The sequence below is a fragment of the Ambystoma mexicanum genome, chromosome 4p (genome assembly GCF_040938575.1).
Source record: "Ambystoma mexicanum isolate Mex_15411 chromosome 4p, UKY_AmexF1_1, whole genome shotgun sequence".
In the NCBI taxonomy this organism is placed as follows: Eukaryota; Metazoa; Chordata; class Amphibia; order Caudata; family Ambystomatidae; genus Ambystoma; species Ambystoma mexicanum.
In genome coordinates, this window is record NC_090927.1 from 288,957,508 (window position 1) to 288,974,696 (window position 17,189).

At 43.7% G+C, this 17,189-nt stretch overlaps 1 protein-coding gene across 2 annotated transcripts in view; it reads left to right on the forward strand.

The window, feature by feature from the left end:
• Window positions 1-17,189, forward strand: part of OPN5 (opsin 5) — a 533,338-nt gene that overhangs the window by 315,597 nt on the left and 200,552 nt on the right. The window lies entirely within an intron of this gene.

Genomic DNA, 17,189 nt, shown 5'->3' on the forward strand with positions numbered 1-17,189 from the left:
AAGACCTTGGAGGCGGAGACAAACCATTGTGTGTATTCAGAGAGCACAGAAAACATTGTTTTGGGAAAAGACTTATAAAATATTGTACCAAACTGACAAAAATATGGAATTTATAGGTTATTAAAATGAAAAATGTGCTCACAGTTTAAAAAGAATCTGGAATCTGTGCGACATTCAGAGACTGAACCACAAAAAGGTTCATATTCTAGCTATTGTGATTATGTTAGGAACATGACAATTTCCAGGAATATGCCCAGATGGTATGTGTATGCATGTGTAAAAATTGGTACAGAACTGACACTGTGTAGCCTCCCAAAAGCACAAAAGATTGTCATTTTTGAACCAAAACTCGTCGGAAGATGAGGCTTGGACTGAAACGTACCTTAGTCAACCTGTCATGTAAATATGTATTATTAACAAGTTGTGCATATTGGAAGTATGTTTTTTGGGAAAAATACATTTTCGGGGTAAGAACAAAGGGGAGGGATTTTCCCTGGACCCTAAACACTGTGTCACTCTGACACATGACGACACATCATGACAATATGTTCCTTTCTGAAATCTCACCTGCCTGATCTGACCTATCAGATCCTTAGAGGGTTGAGCATAGTATAATCAGCCTCCCCACCCCTTTGGAAGATTGATAAATAGGGACTGTTGAGGACACAGAAGGACACACATTCACTCATCACTGATCTACCGGCGAAGCGCTCTGCAGGAAGAACCCTTCTCCAGAACCAGACTCCAGAACCAGACTCCAGAACCCTGAAGCAGAGGCCTAACTCAAAAAGCTGAACCCTTTTCAGCAGGCCTTTAAAAATCTTGCAACCTGATTTTAACCCCTAAACTTCCACGGGGCCTAACCAATCCAACAGCCTGGCTGTGCTGTGTTGGCTGCTCTGGCCAAGAACCCTTGCTAGAACCCAAGATCCATGTCAGTCCAGCAGAGCTGTAACCCTGAACCCGTCAGATCCAGTCCAAGAGGCCGTGCAGACCAGAGTGCCTTGCTGAGATCTGTCCAGTTGTCCTGAATCCTGTCCGGTGGCGATTGAAGTCCAAGCCAAATCTTTGACCAGATCTTTGACGGGCCCATTCCATTCCAAAGCCATAGTAGTGAGTATTTAGCATAGAACTGTCCATAGTCATCTCTTAGTATTAAGTAACCCAATCCAAACCATTCCAACAATCCATAACTGCATTATATAATCTCTTTTGGTCTATCCTAAATCTTTCTCTCATCCACATAATCCTGTGATAATTGTAGTGATAATCATCTTTGCGCTAATATATATTTCTGGAGAAAGGCAATCGTTTCAGGCAGATAGAAACCATCCGGAGGCGCCTCTGGATTGGTGGCTGTGCTGTCCGTGTAGTTTGCGGCTCTATAGACTCCCTAGTGTTAAGAAATCTTTGTTCGGAATCTTCAACAGCTCATCTTTCATTTTGAAATCTTGACTCTTTTGAGAAAAATCGACCTTTATTAAAACCTCTGTAACTTTTGAACCATACGTGCTAGGAACGAAATGTAAATGTCATTTTGAAGCTAACATTCTCAGATTTCAAACGAACTATGAACCGCAATTCCTGATAGTTTTGCTGTAATCGTGTTTTTCGTGCGCTGAAATGTTTGCAGCGATTTCGAATTTGGCTCAATTTCACCCCATGTCAAAACTGCTCTTTCTTGATTTCAACTTCTGAATTTCGTTTTCAATCTGCTAACCATTCAACAATCATTGCTAGTGTCTACCTGAACCAATCCAAAGCAACTCTCACTAGTTCTGAATCCTAAATTAGCGAATTCAAATCATTTTTAGCATTTGTCCCATTCAATCCAAAACACATTTAAAAGCTATTGACCTGTTTTAAAATCATTACTGTTCTCTCTAAGCTTGCTGGGGGGAATCAGGATTGAAACTGCAATTGTTGATTGTTATTCCTGAAACCTGTGTGCCCTCATTCCATCTCTTCATATCGCATATTGGGGGGAGTGAGTAGGGACAGGGGGAAAGAGTGATCACATTGTCTTTGGTTAAATTCATATCAAGTTTATTTCTGTGTTGCATTCTTCCATATCACTGCATTTCCCTGAACCCATCTAAAGTTATTCTCTGCTACATTATTCTTCCTATTCCTACTCCTAATTGATTAAAGAGATTGTTGATATTATAATACTATCCATTGCTGATCATTGTAGAATTATTCATAAGTGTGATATTTAGATATTATTCATATTTATAAAAGCGTGATCTATACATATATATATGTTACGCACACCTGATATCCACGGGGACGCCTGTATGCCCTGGTTGCCAGATTTCCCCCAGATGTACTCAATTCGGGATGATGTCTTCTATGGCAGGTGGGCCTGAAAACACAGGAGGACTGGGCTTAGGTTCAGATTTCGTTTCCTCCCACCAGCCCCTTGGACTCGACCTGAAGGCCCCCCCTCCTCACCTTGTTATGATGTCTGGCGTGCTCTCCGTCCTGCTTTCTGCGCAGGGGCGCGTAGTTTCTGCGGGTTGAAGCGACCAAGTTAACTTCACTGATGCCAACCCATTCAAGTGTCTTTAAGAGGTAAGTTCAATTATAGTAGTGTTTGAGGGTCTTTGCTTTCTTACGGGCTATTAATGTCTTTCCCTGATTGTTTCCCCCTTAGGTATGCAGAGGTTCGCTGGTGGGTTTGGCTCCTGACGGGATTTATAGATGCGGAGCGTATGAAGAAAGGTAGGTTCAGCGTGAAGTGCAGCGTGCTAATGTCTTTTTGGGCTAACCTGCATTCTTTATTCCTTTTCAGGTTACGATGGTCTTTCTGGGCGTGCAGTGTTTTCCAGAGAGGAACCGGCCAAGATATGCACCAGGACTGACTCCAGGAGAGTCTCCGGTGACAATGCAATGCCCTTGGGGCCCCAAATGAACCCCAAGCCCTAACCCTACCTGGCATGTGACCATGCCAGTGGGGTTCTGGGTCACGGATCGTGACAGCACTCCCCCCCAAGACCCTCCTAAAGTGATTCTCCTGCCTGGTCCAGGCTTGTCTGGAAAGTTCTGATGAAACGTTCTAATTAGAAGTGGTGCATGAATGTTCTCACTAGGTTCCCATGATCTGTCTTGAGGGCCATAACCCTTCCAATCAACTAGATAGTATAGTTTGGATCTGGTATATTTGGAGTCTAGGATTTCTTTCACTTCATATTCGGGTTCTCCATCGATCATGATGGGTTCAGGTGGTGGTTTAACTTGTGTACCGGGTTGTACTGGTTTAAGCAGTGAGACATGGAACAATGGATGAATTTGCATGTTAGCTGGCAGTGTTAGTTTAACTGCTGCCGGGTTGATGATGGCTTGAACAGAATATGGCCCCAAATAGCAGGAACTAAAAGTTTGGGTTCCATTTAGTGGTATGTACTTTGTTGCTAGCCAAACTTTGTCTCCTATCTGATAGTCAGGAGCCTTTTTTCGATGTTGGTCTGCAAACCTTTTTTGCTTACTTTTGGATTTGATTAATTGTTCTGTTGCCCTTTTAAAGGCCTGAGTGATGTTTGCATGAAGCGTCTTTACAGCCGGCATTTCGAGGCTGGGAGGGCCGTCAAGTTCGGAAGTATGTGGATGTCTGCCGTAGAAGGTGAAAACGGGTGTTTGCCCAGTACTGGAATGTACAGAATTGTTATAAGCATATTCGGCTATCCATAATAGATCTCTCCAGGTTCCCTCAACTTGATGCAGCATTCATCGCAGGCATTGTTCGAGAGTCTGTTTGGTCCTCTCTGTTTGACCATCCATTTGGGGGTGATGGCTGGTGGATAGCCGTATATCGATGTGAGCTATAGCACAGCACTTTTTCCAGAAGTTTGATACAAATTGGCTCCCTCGATCAGAGACCAGGACTGAAGGGAATCCATGCAGTTTGAAGATGTTTTCTAAAAACACCTTTGCTAGCTGGGAAGCATCTGGAAGGCCTTTCAAAGGGATAAAGTGTGCCATTTTAGAAAATAGGTCCACTACAACTAAAATGGTATTGAACCCCTGGCTGGGAGGTAAATCGGTAATGAAATCGAGAGAGAGTGTGTGCCATGGTGCCGGAGGTATTTCTAATGGTTGCAGGAGGCCAGCTGGTCTTAGCTTCAATGACTTGTTTTGTGGACACACTCCACATGACTGAACGTTTCGGATGACGTATTGACGCCAAGTGGGCCACCAATATTTGCAATTTACTTTGGCTAAGGTTTTGGTAAATCCGGGATGACCTTCCATCAAAGAGTTGTGATATTCTGAAATGATTTGTTGTTGTAGCTCGGTCTTAGGGATGTACAGGCGTTTGCCAAAATATGGCAGTTGATTTTTGACAACGTATTGTTTTCCTTTGGTATGCCATTCCAGTAATTCACTTGGGGTTATTTCCTGTTGGATCGCATTTCTAAGTTCAGTTTGTGTTAAAGCTGTGGTGAGGCCTAAAAGCTTGTCCTCAGGTATAATGGCCACTGGATTTGGAGTTGCATATTCTTTTTCATCGATGCCCATGCTAGATAGTGCGTCAGCTTTCCCATTTCTTACGCCTGGCCGATAAGTGATTATATAATCATATTCGTCGAAGAAAAGGGCCCATCGTAATTGGCGCGAGGATTGCGCCTTTGCTGTTTTTAAATATTGTAAGTTCCGATGGTCCGTAATTACAGTGACCGTATGCCTGGCCCCTAAAAGATAATGCTGCCATGCCTTGAAGGCAGATTTTATAGCAAGCAGTTCCTTATCTGTAATGGCATAATTGAGTTCAGGAGGTGTACATTTTCGTGACCAGAAGGCCACAGGGTGCAATTGGCCAGTTTCAGGGTCTTTTTGAGAAAGAACCGCCCCATCGCCATACTGGAAGCATCTGTTTCCACAATGTAAGGTAAATCTGGACGAGGATGTTGTAGGATCGGGGCTGAGGTGAATTTTTCCTTTAGTTTTTGGAAGGCCTTTTCAGCATCTTCTGACCATATGAATTTTTTATTTTTTTTTCGTAGAAGTAACGTGATTAGATGCACAATCTGGGAAAAGTCTGGGGTGAATCGACTGCAGAAATTTGCAAAACCCAGCATACTCTGGATCCCTTTTACTGAGGTCGGGGAGGGCCATTTTAGAATGGCATCCACCTTGTGTGCATCCATTCGAATGCCCTTCAGAGTAAGAACGAAACCAAGAAATTCAACTTCGGTTACATGGAAAGAACATTTTTCAAGTTTTGCATATAGTCGATTTTGGCGCAGTTTAGCAAGGACAGCACGGACATGCTTAACATGGTTTTGTTCTGAGGTTGAATACACTATGATGTCATCTATGTAGACCAGGGCGCAAATATCGATCAGCTCCCTTAGGACGTCGTTCATAAAATATTGGAACACTGCCGGGGCATTGCACAGCCCGAAAGGCATTACCTGGTACTCAAACAACCCATATTTAGTACGAAAGGACGTTTTCCATTCATCTCCCTTTTTGACTCGGACCAGGTGGTACGCTCCTCTGAGGTCTAACTTTGTATAAATCTGGGCATCTTTGACTTGATCTAGCATCTCGGGAATAAGGGGCAGTGGGTAATGGTTTTTTACGGTGATCTGGTTCAGGGCACGATAGTCAATACAGGTTCTTAAGTCCCCTTCCTTCTTTGGCTGCCGGAGATTTGGATGGGCGAATGAACCCATTTGCCAAGTACTGGTCCAGATAGGACTTTATATGCTGGTTTTCTGATTCAGTGAGTGCGTAGATTCTACCGCAAGGGATCTGTGCACCAGGTATGAGGTCAATGTGACAGTTGTAGGACCTGTGCGGGGGTAGCGTATTAGCTTGTTCCTTCTGGACCACATCCTGAAAATCTTGATATTCTTCAGGGAGAGTACTGGTTGCGCCAAATGTAACTATACCGACTCTTGGACTCATAGAAACCTTGAAACTGGACTCGTTTTCTTGGAAATAGCAGATGGAGGCACAATCATGAGGAAAAGTCAGTTTTCTTGCTCGCCAATCTATCCGAGGGTTATGGGCAACTAACCATGGCATCCCTGAAATTAGCTGAAACTGAGGTGCCTTGATGAGATCGAAAGAAATCGATTCCCGGTGTCCATCCTGGCACAGCAGGGTTATTCCTGCCGTACATTGGGTTACTGGTCCAGAAGCAATTTCAGTCCCATCTACTGTGGTCACCTTTTCTGTGTTTGGCTTAAAACTTAAGGGAAGCCCCATCCGTGTGGCCAGATCTTGATCAATATAATTCCCAACCGCCCTGCTGTCTATGCAAGCTTCAACGGAATTCATCCTTGAAGGTTGTTGGTGATTGATTAGGATTACTGGTATTGCAAAATGTGAGGTTGATTGCTCATTCTTCTCACTCAACAAACTGACCTCTAATTTTGTCGAGCTAGGCAGTTTTCCGACTCCTTACTCTCATCCTTTTCTGTAGCTCCTACAATGCGCTTGGGAGGTTTTATTGGGCAGTCTTTTAAGAAGTGCCCCGATTGTCTGCAGTACAAACATAACTGCTGTTGCCTTCTCTTGTCTCTTTCGGCTTTTGTTAACAGTGGTCGTATGCCTCCAATTTGCATTGGCTCTGTGGTATTCTCTGACGTGCGCGGAGTAGCATCTTTGGTTCGTAGATACACGGACCCTGTGTCGGATTTGGACCGATCCGCTTTCCGATCTTGTAATCAATGATCTAATTGCACCACCAGATTGATGAATTCACCACAGTCTCTAGGTGGATCAACTACCTGAGCCAAGACGTCCTTAATTCCCCTCGAAGGCCTGGGTGAAACAATGTGGTTCTCTTGTCTTCAGGCCACCTGGTTTCGGCCACCAACCTATTGAAGGTTGCTATGACAAGAGTTCATTGTCTACAGCTTGTTCATGGGTGTGTCGGGCAAAGAGTTTTTCCAGTTCCCTTTGGAAGCCCCCAAAGTCACGTAGTAATGGATCATCATAGCTCACAAGCGGCACTGACCAGTCTGCTGCACTACCACTTAGATATGATAAAATAAATGCTACACGTGCTTGATCATTAGGGAATGCAGCCGGTATGCAGAGGAAATGAAGGTGACATTTGTATTCATGAAAGCTGCATATTTTCTTGGATCTCCTGAAAACCTTTCTGGCGGTGCTAAGGGTATTGTTCTGGGTAAATTTATTTGCACTGGAGCGGTAGACGACGTGGTTGCCTGTGCCGTTGTAGTTTCTGGTAATGGAGCTTGCCCAGCCTGTGATTGCAGTAGTTGCCTGCTGAGTTCTTCAGTGCGATCCTTGGTGAAGACAAGATCTCTTCGCAGAGCATTAGTCTCTTGCCTAGCCGAATGCACTTCGGCACGTAATTGCCCTAATAACTGGGCAAGTTTGTCCATTTCTGAGGTCTCCATGGCGCCCAGGTGGATTTTGTCATGAGGCTTTGCGTTCTGTTATGCTCACCAGATATCCACGGGGACGCCTGTATGCCCTGGTTGCCGGATTTCCCCCAGATGTACTCAATTCGGGATGATGTCTTCTATGGCTGGTGGGCCTGAAAACACAGGAGGACTGGGCTTAGGTTCCGATTTCATTTCCTCCCACCAGCCCCTTGGACTCGACCTGAAGGCTCCCCATCCTCACCTTGTTATGATGTGTGGCGTGCTCTCCGTCCTGCTTTCTGCGCAGAGGCGCATAGTTTCTGCGGGTTGAAGCGACCGAGTTAACTTCACTGATGCCAAACCATTCAAGTGTCTTTAAAGCTGTAAGTTCGATTATAGTAGTCTTTGAGGGCCTTTGCTTTCTTGCGGGCTATTAATGATTTCCCTGATTGTTTCCCCCTTAGGTATGCAGAGGTTCGCTGAGTGCGCTGCTTGGGTTCAGCTCGTGCCGGGATTTATGGACGCAGAGCGTATGAAGAAAGGTAGGTTCAGCGCGAAGTGCGGCACGCTAATGTCTTTTTGGGCTAACCTGTGTTCTTTATTCCTTTTCAGGTTACGATGGTCTTTCTGGGCGTGCAGTGTTGTCCGGAGCGGAACCAGCCAAGATATGCCCGGCCAAGATATGCCCAGGAACGCCGGGTGCTGGTCTCTGAACACGGTGAGCGTTACGCTGCTGGCTGCAGAATAACGCGAAGCACGTTCTTTAGCTTGGGTGTGGTTTATATAGCCTACCCTGTAAAGTAGTCCAGGTAAAGTAGTCTGGGCTACCACACCCTAAAACACTGCACTGCACAGTCTGGTTCTTAGACTGTGTGGGTGCCTCCATGTTGGCTGCAGGCTTCCATATGAAAAGTAGTCCCTTCAAGTCCCATTCCAAATATGAGCCTGGCGCCAAAGGCACCAGGACTGACTCCAGGAGAGTCTCTGGTGACAATGCAAGCCCCTTGGGGCCCCAAATGAACCCCGAGCCCTAACCCTACCTGGCATGTGACCATGCCAGTGGGGTTCTGGGTCACGGGTCGTGACAATATAATGTTCAATTCTTCAAATAAATCTTTTAATTTGCAAAACAAACCTTCTTCTTGGTTCAGTGAGACCGGGGGTATTCAAAGAGAGGGGCGTTATATAAGGGAAGATCATCCAGAAATAAAAGACCTTTTGACATAAAAATATATAAATAAGGGTTTCCATTGGGCATCCCATACTAGGCATTGACTTAAGTGGAGTGCTGGGTTGAAACCACTTACAGATAGGTCTACCTGGAAGTTAGTCTGGTAGGAGGTTAGGGAACAGAGTAATTAAGTATCTTCCAGGTTATCCTCTTGGAGAGAAAGATCTGAAACGTCTTCCGTTAACCCGGATAGGGTCGCAAGGACCTCTTATAGGTTGCTTAAGGCAACTGGGAATTTAACTTCCCCCGATTGTGTGGGTTCTTCAGCTATCACTCAACAACCTATGGTATTCTTAGGTTTAATTCCTCCTTCCTTTCTTGTTGTGTTCCTAGGGATCTCTGTGTTATCTGCCTGGCAAGACCAATCATGGACTTGATTGCTGTTGCGTTCAATTGAGGGATCTACAACAGGGGATGGAGTGATTTGCAAATTCATGCAGGGATTTTTCCTCCAACAGCTCAGATGTCTCAAAGCTTTTCGGGTTGTAAGTGGAGTTTTCGTTACCAAAGGGCACCTTCGCTCTCCCGAGTGTTGATGTATCATCACCTTGGAAGGAGAATGTAGAGACTGTGGCCTCATGGTTTCCTGTCCCGACTGGAAAGAAGGTCTCCCTAGACTTTGCGGAATTGGGAGGGTCCGTAGTTTCTAATAAGGACTTACTCTCTGCCACTATTTCCGGGGAACAGAACACATTTTCTGGTATCCCCTCCCCATTGGGAGGTTTCATTGGGTTACCGCCATCTCTCCTTCTATGGCTTTGGTGGAAAGGAGATTCCCATTGGGTCTCATATATCAGGTATCCCACCAACTCGCCCATGTTAACCTGAATCAGACTGTATGTGAGATTCAGAAGAATAAACTTCATCTCTTCTCCAGAGGTTAAGATGGGTAATGCTCTTAGTTTTCTCACACAGCCTGTTCCCTCAGGGGACATGATATAGACAGCTGCGTTGTTGGGATCTCAATCCTGAGTACTAAGAATATAACAGTTTAGTCCCTTCAGGGAACCGGATACTCATGGGGAAAAAAGATAAGTGTTGCCCTCCACATTCTTTCTAGCAGGTAAAATGGCTTGCGAAGTCAAGGGAGAAAACCTGATTCCCATGCTTTGGCCCCGGATGGCAAATGTGCTCTCAAGTTCTCTCTATGCCCCCCAGCCCACTCGAAGAAAAGATAATCTGTGTGGAGGTTTTCTCAGATGTGTAGCTTGTGGGACTGTAATTAGCCTGGGCCAATTTGGAAAATCTCAGGGTCCCCCAGTCCGTGTCTACTAGGTCTGATCCCAATTCTGATACCATATGTAAGTAAAGTCTCAATTGGATATGATGGCTAGGGCTGGTGGGAGTTGAAGTTCACATTCTCTGCAGAGCCAAAGGTAGAAGATCCCTGTCTTAGAGGGTCATGCACTACATAGCATGTATATAGGAAATGCCCTTTTTCTGTTCCAGAGGCATTTTCCTGTGCTGCTGTTACTTTGTGCACTTTCCCAGGACTGCAGGCTAAAGCTACATTGTTATGCAAAGTTGCTTGCTAACATGCATGGAGCAGCAATGTTGGTTTCTCTTCTTGCTTATGCTGCTGAGCCATAACCAATGGAGCCATGGGGTTAGGGAATAGTGCAATGCAGCATGCTATTGCACTGCCGAGATCTGGAGCCACAAGAAGGGTTTATGCTCCCACTTTGTATGTGGAGCGCTGTATGCAGGACAATGCCACAGGATTTGGAGAGTACTGGCTTTTCCTTGTCCTGAAGATGTCCCCAGGATCACCCAGCCTGCCCAGCAATGCTCAAGGATAAGAGAGGGACTGGTCCACAGAGGAGGTTGCAACTGTCCAAATGTTGGTCGAATGATGCAGGAATATGCACACCTGCGATAAAAAAAGTAACATTTATGGTTTCATACATTTCATACACTTATCTTCGGTTCTGGAAAGGACTAACCTGCTCATTGCAGCAGCGACCGAAAAAAGGTCATGTTGCGAGGAGAAGGGCATTTATGTCGGGTAGTGTTCTTCATGTTAGGTTTTGGAAAGGGTAGTATTGGGAATATGTCTTGGGAGACTTTGATGAGACGATGGATCGGGGGTAATAATTCACAAAGGCAACAAATACAGGGCAAAGCTCCGTAACTCTAAAGCTATTTTTGTACTTCAGGGATAGGTCAATTCTGAGTACTAAGAGTACTAATCAGATGTCTGCAGACTACAAGTGCTGGGAAATTCTGGGTATTATGACAAGACAGCTGCCCATGACTGTTGCATGACTGTCCCATTTACTGAGACAGGCACACTGTGTGCTTCTGTGTGGATTTGGTTGTATAGTGGTCTGTGTTTGTGTGCACTTGGGCTGCCTCCCTATGCGTGACTATACATATGTCAGAATATATCTGTGGGTATGTGTTTGCTTTGGCCTATGTGCATTTTTAAGAACTTTTAGCTTTCCACATTTAAGGTTTAAGTAGGTACTCCAGTCCTGTTTGTTCCATTGCATTCTGGGATTTATAGTCCTAATTTTAAAATAGGAAAAGTAGAACTAAATTATCCAGAATAAAACAAGGAATTGATCCTGCCTGGATCAGGGAAATTTGAAATTTGAGATCACTGCCTTTGTGTGAGTGTGACTTGCTTTATGTTTGTGTCTGTCTGTTTTCTTGTCTCTGCCTCTCCTTGCACCTATCTAAACTATTGCAATTCCAAGGCAGTTAGAAATCAATGATTTTAGTGGGAGAGAGCCTATTTAAATGTATGGCTGAACTCAATCTGCAATGAACTAGCCAACCCTTCTGCAGTCTCCACTTTACCTCTTTCTTCCCAGGACCTCTGCAATGCACAGGCCACACTTCACCGCAAAAACTCAGGACATCCTGAACACTCTCGCTTCTCTTGCCGCCTCCCATTTCCCCACCCTTCAATTTTAGTTAATAATGTTTGTACTTAAAATCTTATTCAGTTGTCTGTGTCTACTTCATGATGCCTTCAGACTTCCTTCCAAACCAGGAGAGCCGCAGGGAATTCCATTTATTCAGGTTTTCCATTCATTCACGTTTTTTCTAATTGCTTTTATCGGTGGAGGATCATTTGCCTTTATAGATCACTGAGTTTAGTAGTCGCCATTATTTATAGGTACCGTATGGGTCCAGGTGCTCAAGTGTAGGGAATGTGGAACCCAACATGGATTTTACATTTCAATCTCAGATTTAGAATGGTTTATCTTAAAACCCGAGACCAATCCGAATTGCTGAAGTTCCCTTTCTATAGCTGTGAGGGATTTTTGAGGGTTCATTAATAGATTCATCCTATGAGGAGTCTTGCTGAACATGATGCCAGAGATTTCCTTGCAGTCCCTAATTTGTGCTGCAAGAGGCTCCATCACTAGCACAAATACAGTGCGTGACAGGGGGCATCCCTGCCTGGTACCTCTGGCTAAACTAATCGGTGCAATGAGTTCCAGGTTGATCACAAAGCACAAACTTGGTAGTTTTTAGTTGGCTAGTATCATATCTAGTATTCTGGGTCCAAAAGTTTGTATGTAGTGTGGCCTTCAGGAACCCCCAGTCCACCCTATCAAATGCTTTCTCAGTGTCAAGGGTTAGAAGAAGAGAGTGGGCCAGGTTCCTGGCAGCTTTATCGACTAATTGCAATACCCATCATGTATTGTCTGTGTTCCTCTTTCTGCAATGAATTCCTTTTGGTACAGATCGTTTAGTAGTGACAATTAAATTATGTAGGGCTATCGGTCTACATGATGTACACAATATTGGATCTTTGACTGACCTGAACTTCCCTCATTGAGTCAGGAAGATTGCCTCCTGTTTTGATGGCATTGAACATCTTTGCCACAGGAGCAGCCAATATGCTTAGTGAAAAGAAGCCATTATACATCTGGACCAGGTGATTTGTACCTTGAGCAACTTGGTTGCTGCAAGTACCTCCTGAGGCTCTATTGGGGAATCGAGATGGTTTCTGTGGCCGTTGACAATTTTGGGAGATCTATATTCTCCATATATGCTAGTTGCAGTGTGTCTTTGGGCGGCATAGCTGTCTAGAGATTTTAATAAAATTCATGAAAAATTTGTTTTTTGCTCTTTTCATCACCCTTGTCTCCCCCCCTCCCATCTTAAAGGATTTCAAATGGTTTTCCGGATGGCTTTGTTCTCAGAAGTTTAGCTAGAATTCTCCTGGGCTGTTGCTTTGTTCATAATAACCCTGTAATAATCACAGCAGTGTGCGTTCGGCTCTCTGATTTCTCAATAGATGGAGTTGATTTTTGATGGCAGCCAGTTGTCTGTGTATTATTATAGATGAGCATTTCTGGTAATCCTTTTCTTGTTCCTTAATCTTATCTAGGAGCTGTATTTCTGTGTGACCTCTTATTCAGTTTATGGTGGCTGCGCTAGCAATTATGCAGTCTCTTCCTACTGCTTTTAGTTTACCTAATTAATGATGTATCTTCTGGTTTATTGAAAGACAGGTACTCTCTGAATGTCAGCTTAAGCTTTTCTAGGCATGCTGCTCCCTTAGAATACCCAGTGGCAAGCACCATGTTTGAGGTCTTGGCTTTTAAAAGGAAGCAAGGACTAAGCTATGGTCTGATAGCGATATGGTTTCTAGGTCGTTTTTCTTTTCAACTGTTGCATGACACTCGCAGAGACAATATGTAATCTATCCTGGAGGCTGATTTGTGTGCATAAGAGTAGTGGGAGTAAGCTTCATCAGCTGTATAACGCAGCATTGTTATTGCATGAATTCTCATCTTTTCTCCCTTGTAGATTTTGTGGTTGTCCCTTATGGAGACTTTGTGCCCCTACCCAAACATCCTCTCCCAGATAGATCTCTCATGCTGGTATTATATTATATATTTGCAGTTATTAATTTCTCTTGGGGTGGTAGGCAGACCCATGTCATTCTCCAGGGTTATCAAATTCCCCACAGCTCCAGTCCCAAGGGCGCAATACTGAATTAGTTGTGCATCCGGAATCTATTGGGTTATCATCACCGCTGTGATCTCTCTCATCTCATGTAATTAATAATTTAACCAGTCTCGATTTTCTGGGAGTGTTAGTTTACCATGGTTCTCATTTTTTTCCTCTCTGGGGGTTTCCTCTCAATTTCTCATCTTGTGCTGGCTCCACATTTTACAGAGTGAGGACTAGCAGTTGCATGCCAGTTTCCAGAGTGAATACTTATATAATGTATATTCTCCATTCTAGCTTAAACTGCATGCCAAAAGGATATATCCACTTGTACCTGATATCTCTTTTTCATAATATTTCCGTTATTGGTCTCATCTGCCTCCTCTTCAGATGTCTTGGAAGACCTGTATTTTGCTGTCCTGAAAGGTTATCTGATTCTTTTTCCTACTTCACCTAATATAAACTCTTTGACTTTGTAGTCGTGCATCTGAACCTTTATGTTAGGTGGAGGGCATGCCTTATTCATTTTGGTAGGTCTCACCGTCTGCACTCTAACCTATCTTAATGTCAATGCATGGGGTACCAGAGAGTATCTTGTTGAATAGTTGGGTTATGCAGGCTTCAGTGCAAAGATAGCAAGATCAACCGTACTCTCATGCATTTGGGCTCATTTATATAACCACAAATCTTTGATCATGTGGCTTTGAACTGGAGGTGAACTTTCAGTGATGGCTACAGGCTGCCACTGTGGCATACGTGTTATTCCATCCAGTGTTTATTTTTCAAAAGTGGCAAAATATAGGTACTACAAATAGTGATATAACTTTGGTGACTGAGGCGTGGTCTGCTCCGGACAACCTGGCCACTTTTCATGGCCACAAGAGACTGGATATGCTCAGGGGTAGGCAACCAGTGTTGCTCCAGATGTTTTGGACTAGAACTCATATGATCCCTCATCATTGACCATGATTGCTAGTGCTGGTGGGATGTGTAGTCCAAAACATCTGGAGAGCCAAATGTTGCAGAGCCCTGGACTATGGGGTTAAAATGGGCACTGGGTGTGGTCTCAGGCAAGACCCAATGTCTTCTCTGCAATGTTTAGCGGGACCTGCAACATGGCTCCAGGGATTTCGGCCACTGGCCTTTGTCACAAGCCATGAGCAGTGGCTCATATTCCCATTATGGTGGTACAGTGGCCACTGGGCCAGGCTTCAGACCATGGCCCTGAATCTCTTGCCCATGAAGTGTGGTCATTGGCCATAAATGCAAGTCATGGACAGTGGCCCATATTCCCACAACAACAATATCGTGGCCATTGCGCTGGGCTGTAGGTTGGGCCCAAGCTCTATAGTGGGTTACTTTGCGGGGCAAGCAACACAGCTGAAGCCCATGCCTCAGGGTTTGTGGCTAGGGGCCATTGCCACATGCCGTAGACTGTGGTCCACAGTTCCTTTATGATCAGGGGTGGCACAGTCATCCACATATCAGGCATGTGCCTCTAGAAGGACAAAAATGAGAAGGCACAGCCAGTCATGTGCTAGGCCTCCGACACCTGGAGCCCAGAGTGGTACGCTTCATTCACAAAGCAGAAACATTTATGCCTGATTTAACCATTGTAACCTGTGTCAGAAAAGCTTGTGTGAAATCAGTTTTAGGTGAAAGAAACACATGTATTCACCCCGCACTGCAAAATACATTTCTATGACATATTTCCACTTTCCCCAAACATCTCACCCATTTCTAAGGCAACACAAACGTTCACACTTTTAGGTGATTGGCAGTGAGGACTTCCTTCTGTGTTATTGGCCTGTCCAGCGTCAAACTTTCTCCTTCCCCGAGTTTCTGAAACTAGTGATTTTGCATGTTACCATTTATTTTACACAGGCAGCCTTGTAATACCTGACCTCAAATCATATGCGGATTTCCCCTGTGCCATGCCATCAATGTTCATCTCTAAATTATACTTTATATTAAACTGACACAGGCACTGTAATTTCATTGGTAAACAGTTCCTTTGAATCCCAGATAAAAATATCTTTATTTTTAAATGGTGCTTTTTGGTGCCTTTTATTTTTTCATACTGTAGGGAAAGGTAGGCCCCTGATTTTAGTTCTTTGTTATTCACATATATGGCACACTTAATTGTAGTCATCCTTCTTGCAGTTTCTTTCTAAACAGTTGTGACAAGCCACCCACTTCCTTAGAATATGCCTTAAAATGTACTTCAGCAGTATGATTTCATTTTCCATGTTCATGGTTTCAGACTGCAGAATGCACACATTTTTCATAATCTCTCTGTTTTATCAAAGGACACAGCATTTGCCTATTTTGCAGTTTGAAAATGAATTACTGGCCTTTCAATCTGCCAGTCAACATTGTGCTTTCACATTTCCAAGACAGTATTTCTTCATTTTTAGGCCCAATACATTTTATTTCTCTGGAAAAAAAGCATTTTGATATGGCAGTTGGGAATGAAATGCTGCCCTCTCAATTTGTCAGTCATCTCTGTGTGTTTTGAATGCTCAGCATTTTAGGTCCAATGTATTTGTATTTGTATTTGTATTTATTTTTATTTATATAGCGCCTTACTCCAAGGCGCTTTACAGTTTAAAACAAGAATACACAAAACACAATGTAGCCAAATGCAGTTTCCTTTTTGTCTGGGTGCTGCCTTTGCACCCCACAGTTGTTCCTTCACTATTTTTAGTGAGTACCTGGAAAGAATGGGAGTAATCCGATAAAGATCAATGTGATTGCATGATGTAAGCCAAACAGGGACTTCATTTCACCAAAATGCCAGGGGGAGCGTAAATGAAATCACATGACCCTTGACCTCTGATGACATCAGAGGAAGTGATGTAATTTGATCCCACCCCAAAGTGATATCACAGGATGCAATGGAACACAACCTTCACCCCTTGAAAAAACATTAAGTGACATCACATATCATTGTTCCTAAGCACACTACAAAAAATATTGTTACAATATCACTAATGTGATATATATTTCATACAAGAATGGATCACCATATGTATCATTAATATCAGTGTGTATAGGCCCATATTACCAAATTACTGTGAATGCAAGCAGTCATCCATAGCCAAATGATAATGCTGTGGTATTATATAGCACTTAACTTACGCTTAAGCGCTTTATGTAGAACAAATATACATACAATATCACCCAACCTGTGTTGGTACTCATTTATCGCAACCTCAGAAGGATGAAAGACTGAGTTGAGGTGTTTAAGAACAGACTAAATCAGTGACTCACCCACTGAAGTGTGCCTGAAATAAACCTTTAATGAGTCTAGCTATTATTGTATAGAATTCTAGAAAGACAAATTATTTGGTATTTCCATTCTTTCTTATTTAGGGTCATTAATTTAGATGCTACAGAACAGGAGTAAAGCCATCTTATCCCCTAAACGAAATTGTGATAAAGCGGTCTTTGCATAATCGAACAGTGACGCATGGGGCATGGTGCACACACTCCTTTTGGCTTACCTCTTTTGAACTCTTGTCTGTGCATGAAACATTTGATCTCAGGGCTGGTCTGGAACTACTACCTGGAAGCTCAATTTACAATCGTTTTCCCAACCCCCATGGCCATCTTATTTCACTTCAGGACACCTTGCCAAATTGGAAAAATGCCACACGACAATGTGTTTTCCTGTGGCATGCAGATTCTTTTACTGT